The sequence below is a fragment of the Scomber japonicus genome, chromosome 15, assembly GCF_027409825.1.
Source record: "Scomber japonicus isolate fScoJap1 chromosome 15, fScoJap1.pri, whole genome shotgun sequence".
In the NCBI taxonomy this organism is placed as follows: domain Eukaryota; kingdom Metazoa; phylum Chordata; class Actinopteri; order Scombriformes; family Scombridae; genus Scomber; species Scomber japonicus.
Genome location: NC_070592.1, coordinates 18,276,392 through 18,284,259, shown reverse-complemented (window position 1 = coordinate 18,284,259; position 7,868 = coordinate 18,276,392).

Sequence of the window (7,868 nt, the reverse complement as noted above, 5' to 3'; positions counted from 1 at the left end):
CCACTCAGCTTATATGGTGTTTTTGTTTGTTTTGCGACCAGTTAATTAAATCCAAAAATTTTTGTACCCACAACCTGATAGTCTCTGGTCTAAATGAAGCTCTAGTGATTAAAAAAATTGACTAGTGCAGAGGTTTTCAAAGTGGGAGACGGGCCTTCTCAGGGGCGCTCCAAACTGTTTCAGGGGGAGGGTCAGTGAATAGAACTCAAAAAAATATTTCATTAGTTATTACATTAGTTATCAAAAAAAAGGGAGGGGGTGTTGCCTTTTTCCAAGCTTTGTGTTAGAAGAGGCCCACAGTGTCAGACTTTGAAAACCTCTGGTCTAGTTAAACCATAAGTATAATTTTGCGTGGTTCTACTACAGATTTTTTTATACATTGATTGCAACCATTTTTAAGGTATTTTTCCTATCTCCCATGCAGCCAGTAGTTTCCATTCCTACTTAATTAGTTATAGATTCATTTTTGTTTCATTTGCACTTACAGCATCATTACCACACAATGTAACTTGTAATAGTTACCAGCAAAATTACATACAACCAAAACAAAGATCTAAAAGACACAAAAATGCTTTGTTGAGCTGAGGAGAACTGCATAGAAAGATGATAAATAATCTGTGGATGTGTCACTAGGAGCGACACCTCTTGCTTTACACATCATTCGATCTGTTAATATAAAAATATTGATTAGAACAGCTATAAAAGGAAGGTCTCAATATTTTACAGCATATTAGGATAAAGCCAAGCAGGACAGTCCAGTTATTGAACACTGACACTTTAGATTAAGGTTACAGCCGCTTTTGGAGACTGAGTAGGGACCTTAACAGAAATCTCAAGGACAGAGGATGATCCATGTCTTGGATTTACTGTGGGCTCAGCCAAGTGTGCCATCATTATATGTCAGCCATAAATTTATCTGCAGGAGATTGTAACTACTGGCCATAACTCTTTCTCTAATCACGTATCCTGGTATGTATGGAGGCATCAGTCAACCTAGGCTACACACACTCCTTCAGGAAATGGCTGTTTTTCAAACAGTGAAATTAGGTTTTGGGACAATACAGCCATACATCAAGGGATTTTCCACATCATATATAACATAATGTAATTATTGAATCATCATCATTGATGTTTCAATTTAAGCGTGAATGATCTTTCTTGTTAGAGATTTTCATCAACACATTTGTGTTAGGAGCTCTCTCAGCTCTTTATTCTGACTAGCATACTAATACATAAGGCATACGCTCCTTTCTCACATGTGCTCTCCATTGTGCCCTTGACCACTCATCTTGATGAGGTTGGATTGCCATAATGTTTCATTTGAAAATCCTTGAATGCTGCAGATTAATGTGGAAAATGGCGACCAGTGGCACAGGTAATAAAGCACTAATAACATTCCTTGAGACCTCAGAAAAACTGGTCCAGGATGGGTTTTGAATGAGGGAATACTGGAGATGAATACAGTATATCATTATGATTATTATGCCTCTGTGTCAGTTTCGGCTCTCCCAGGCATTTATTACATTTCAACTTATGTCAGATAGACAAAGACGATGATATTGTTTGTGTGTCGTGAGTCTGTTTCCAGCATATATGCACTGTTGCCTTATAGTCTGAATGAGTCATACATCAGTGTAAGGTATTGTGCGTGGGTGGCTGTGTGTGTTTTTTCTGCCTCAATGCCTTTTTTGCAGAATAGCAACACTTTCAACTATTGTGTAAACTTGCAATTAGTTGTGGAAAGACAGGTCCGGATTGCTGATCTGGCAGATCTGGGTCAAAGAGAAATGTCATAAATGCAAACTATGTCTTTCATTCCAGGCAACTTACAACAACTCAACTCTATTTATATAGCACCCATCATGCAAACATGCACCCCAAAATTCTTCACATAGCAAGATTAAAACAACACATACCAAAAATAAAAAGCAGACTGAAAATTACACCAATAAAATAATAAAATGCTGTAATATACAGAAGCAAAGTGTTCCACAGTTTAGGGGCATAAAAACTGAAGGCAGCCTTACCGGTACTTTTATGGGACACAAGGAACATTTAAACGAATAGCAGCGGAGGATCTCGGTGATCTGGAAGGAGTTTAAAATGAGAGATGAACTCTAATTTAGAGAGGAGCAAAGTCATTTAAAGCTTTGAAAACAAGTAAAAGAACTTTAAAATCAGTTGTAAACGACACAGGTAGACAGTGTAGTGTCCTAAGCAGCAGGGCTGTGTGATCCATTTCCTTTGTTTTAGTTGAGACTGCCTGCAGCATCCTAAACTGAGATAATCCAGTAAAAGGGGAATTAGTCCAAACTGCTACTAATCAAAGTGTGAACAAGGCTGTCTGACTTTGGTAATATTCTCAAGATGAAATAAGAGATGTATTAATAACCTTCTTAAATGAGAACTAAATTTATATCAGAGTCTCAAATCACCCCCAAGTTTGTGATGTGTGTTTTGATCTGTATACTAAGCTGCTTCCGTATCTATTAAAAACATTTTCCCCCCCTCATTTAGATTTTAAAGGTTTTTATTCATCCATACATAAATGTCAGTGAAACAGGCAATGACAGCATGCGATGCATTGGGGTAATTTGGTGAGACACAATTGTGTATCATCGGCATAAAATGGTAATTGACATGGTGATGGTTAATAATGTTTCTAAGTAGGAGCATAAAACAACATTGGGACAATGCTTCTTTGAGAAATACCATGAGTGTGATGCAGAAGCACTCAGGCTGTCAAAAAACGGTCTTCCACTTAAACAAGACAAGATACTTTTCTCAAGAATGTAAGGTCTAAGAAAAGGACAGCCACATTGTTTGCATTCATATTAATTATCATGTCATTTACAGCTTTCAGTAGGGCTGTGTTGGGGTTGCTTGATGTCCACATTGGAGCTTTTCTAAAATGCTGCTGTTAGTTAGATACATTTATATTTGATGAGTATATACTCTCTGAGTATATATATTGGATTTCTTGACTTGTGTGCTTGCTGTTCTTGTCTCTTGCCAAGCCTTCATTTTTCCAATGGAGCCATCACATTTGAAGGAGGATACATAGATGCCTCCCTTCCACTGACACCCAGGTCAACTTAATCAACCAGCCTTCCATTTGCACAGCGTGATCCCACTGGGTCTAGAGAGAAGGTCATGCAGCATTTACACACACTTCCTGCCGAAGTCACTCTGCAAAATCTGTGGATATCTTTGAATCAGTAAGTAGCAGACGAGAAATCATACTGGATTTGAAAGCTTAAGTACACTTGGTTCCCTGCTGAGTTGTATGAACAGCAGTTACATCCATCACAAGGTTATCTGTTGTCCTTCAAGGTAATGTGAAATGTTTGTAACTTAAGAGAATTTTTGACATTTTGAGAAATATGCGTATTTGCTTTCTTGCAGAGAGTCAGATGAGACAATATATGATATCATACTGTGCTCATATTTTAACTATGGAGTCAGAGCCAGAAGGCAGTTAGCTTAATTTAGTAGAAAGACTGGATGCAGAGGGAAACAGCTAGATGGGCTCTCTCAAAAGTAAAAAAAAAATAAAAAAATCACCTACTAGAACTTCTATAGCTCACTAATATACACATACTTTAGCTCCATAGCTATCATGTAGACATCAGAATCTAACTCTCTGCAAGAAAGTGAATATCTCAAAATGTGGAACTATTCTTTAAACATTTGATTCAACCAAATTATAAAAAACATGTTTTCTCACTTTCCTCAAGTGGTGAGGAATAATGTATAATTGATGATGGGCTTGTAAGTTGTAATCAAAGGCTTTATTAGAGGTGAATAAATCATTTACAGAGGCTTTATAAAGCAGCTTTTGACATTAATTAGACTGACAATTCCTTTGACAAGTGTTTATCCTCCAACAGGACTCCTTAATTCATCAAGAAAACCCCTCTAATGGACCACTTACCATTTAAATTAGCTTGTTTTTCTTCTATTAACAATTCCCTGGTCTTGGTGTAAAACATCTTAACCGTAAAATTTCATGTTCATTTTTGTGCAACACCATGTTAGGCTACACACAGTACAAGGCAAGTGTGTGTAGTCTGGGTGAAGTGGTGGCTCCCCTGATATTTAATGTCTTGATGGATTTTCTTTTTTTTTTTAAATCTGTAATCTGTATGTAGCCCAGGTACATTTAAGGATATGTACAGTGTTTGTTACCTACAGCTGGGTGACAGCAGAGGAATAGGTCAGCCACCATGCCAACCAGCTGCTCAAATGCTTCATCATGAGGGACACAGTTTGCAACCACGTCTAGCATCCACACACTAAATATTTGAGGGAGAGGGAGAGATAAGGAAAAGCTCCGACAGCAGGACATGTACGCTTACACACGGAGCACACACACAAATGACGCACAAATGTAGATGCAAACACACAATGACCCTGTCAGGAACACACTCCACACTCATCCCCTCCATCCTGTTTGCCACCACTGGGTTCCTCCTAACAGTTCAATTATTTATCGACCTCAACATACAAGGCAAGGCATTACAAATTTATTCTTCCTTCGCAGTGCCTCTCTGCACGAGGGCAGCAGGCAGTTCACTCAGTGTGTGTGCCTTTTGCCAATTAAAAGCCTTAATGTTGACTGGCTGCTGTATCACATGGGTGCATCTGTCCATTTTTAGCCTTCTGCCTTTTGGAGAGAAAGAGCAACAAGATTTTTGACTCAGTAGCATTGTTTTCCACAGACTTATATAAAAAAAAAAACAGCTCTACAATTTCACTTAGGATTTTATGTGTGTGTGTGTGTATTGTATGTTTTGGTCTTACCTCAATGACCCAGAAAGCTACACATGTTATACATGCAGGTGCTGTATCCAGTGAGCAAACATTGGAGTTGTGTTTTTTTAACTGGATATCTTCATAGCAGCAGGATTGAACATACAACATTTTGTTTGGCGTTGGTTGTGAGATGTTTATGAGATAGAAATTCTGGGAGGTTTGCTGCATGAACAATAAATGTCAAACAATCTGCTGTCTAAATAGCGTATGGAGGCAGATTCAAATCGTCTTAGTGGCATTTTGACAAGGAAGAAAAAATTGAGAACTGAACAAATGAATGGTGGCTAAAATCCATGTAGCTGCTTGGATGTCAGGGTTCTAGTATTGTGTTCATTCATGGGCACACTGTCATGGCCTACTATGACAAGTCAAAATATCTGCCATGAAAAGAAATACAATAAATATTTGACCATTTTTCTGCACAAAATATATAGATTTGGGTCACTTTTTCTTTTTTTTTTTTTTTACCTCAATGGCTGTTGAGAGTTCAAGCTTTCTAAACAAACACTGACCCAGTCTCTTTTGTTGGGAACAATCAATACCCCGAGCTCCTCTGACCTTCCTACTGCACACTCTACACTTGCTTTTTCCCCTGTGTGAAAAGAACATCAGTACAGCATTTGAAAAGTCTAGGAAGTCTTAGACTGTGAAAAATGTGAATTATATTCGTGCAGCAGTTAAACCACTGTGGCTAACGTATATTCACCATTTAACTTTCACTAGTCACCTAGGCTGATGTTTGTCGAAGCAATATGGCAAATATCAACTTGCCACATTTTACAAACACACAAACAAAAACAGACACCAAACTACTAAAAAGAGACTCAAACAACAATGGTATGAGTGGAAAGTATTGTTCTTGCTATTGCCTTTATACGCTTTTCTTGACACAAACATTGTATAATCACGTCATGTGATATGCTACTTCAGTACTATTTAACAACAAATATTACTGGGACCATTCTAGAAAATTGCTGATGAATATTTAATATCCAGGAATTCACATTATTGACTATCCCTGTAACAAACTGGCCACAGTTGTGCACATGGACTACACATAGTCCAGCCATGTATAGTCTTGGCTTTTTTGTGTGTGTAGTTTTCTTAGTTTTCGAGCCAATTTCTTATTGCTTGACTGCCTTTATATCACCATTATAAATGCCATAATACAATAGTGAATCATATAAATAAAAGGATTGCACTACTGTACATCAAACACTTCTTGCAGATGAAACAAACACTCCGTTATTTTCAGTCTCACTTTATTTAACGATGATGTGAAAAGTAAAGGCTGTCCATAACATTCAGACAATAAAAGAAGAATGTTATTCAAATCCCCCCATAACAACTAATGGCTCCAAAAATGTTCAGGTGTTCCAAATGTGATACTTAGTTTATACAACTTTTTCATATCTATACCTCATCTGTACATAACATAGTTACAGATACTGTAAATTAAAAAAACGACTTCCAAGTATCCTTGTGGCGTATTTGTGAAATATTTCCTACGTAAAAATGAGAATGTACTTAAAGATATTTTACATATACATATATATATATATATATAGTTCTCTATTCTCTCTGTTAACAGAAAACAAGTTATTGCCCCTCTTGAACATGTTGCATTTAACATAGGTTTTGTTTACCATTTTAAACTCTTAACAGAACTCAACTCCATGTGATAGCACATATCAAACTGACAAAACAGTAACATGGACCTGTGTGTTTTTCCACTTACGTTATATTGTTATATTTTTGGACATGTATGTTTCGTGTTCTCCAGAAACCCTGATGATGACACATACAAAGATATAATTATATACGTACTGTATATGTCACTTTGATCTTGAAACTGAAAAGGTAAAAAGACCTGTGGCAAATACAAACCATCAGCATGACGTTATTTATTACAGGAATTATGAGCCCTTGACCTACCACAATTGCATTTGAACAATTTTTCATCCATCTTGAAAAAAAAAAAGTTATGAACCATAATAAAAGAAAAAACCAGGGCACATTTTAAAAAACTAGAACAGTACCTGATGATCTGCATTTGGCATTTTGGATGGACTAAAAAAAAGTCATTTTGTAATTTGGTAAATGCCAGGAGTGGGTTATTAGGATTGATCGTTTGCTACCACCTTCACATTATTGCCCTCAGTGAATAACTGCTAAACCAGTAGCATGGTCGATATGATGGTGTTGAGTTTGTCCACTGAGAATCTTGGCATTGACATGTGTGAGCTGATCAACAGGTTAAAAGAACTTAAATCCATGTTATGTAAGGAAAAATACGTAAAATTGGAAAGTACTGTAGATGGAACAACAGAGTGGATTTGTCATGACAGTTGCAAAAACAGAGGTAACTCTGTGAATTATACATTTTATTTCATGCCGTCTTGAGAAAGCCAAATACCAAATATTCCATACATGGACACCATCATCAGGGTATCAGCAAATTGTACACAATCACATATAATGTAATATATAAAATGTGCGGTTGGTTTCACTTCTCGTAAAGGAAGAACCAACCCTCTGACAAAGTCTCTCACTCACTTTGACAAGTGACCGTGATTCTCTGGTTGGCAAAGGTGCGGGAGAAGCCGTGACTCCTTGGAGATCTGTGCTCGGGGTTTCCCTGCTCCTGTGCTTAGCAGGGGCTGGAAGGGGAGGAGCTCTCACAGGAGGTCACCCTGATATGTCCGACAACAGGTGGATCTTTGCCAGCCTGTATCCCATTTCAACTCTGTATCCTCCACTGGCCTTTTAACTGAAGACTGGTTGACAGTATTTATGATCGGACACTAGCTTGCTAGGAAATCCACTCCAGCTGATGTTTAGCTGTCAAGGATCTCCCACACTGTCCCATGCATTGAGGCATTGAATTTAAAGAAATCTATTACAGGTACAATTTACAGATGTGTGGCCAATGTTGTAGTTTGCTGGGTCAGCGCCATTATCACCCTATTATGTACTGTGGGTCTGGCAGGCTACAATATAAGACAACAGGCACAGCGCTTAACAAACGCCTTAAAAACTAAAAACCAAGACAC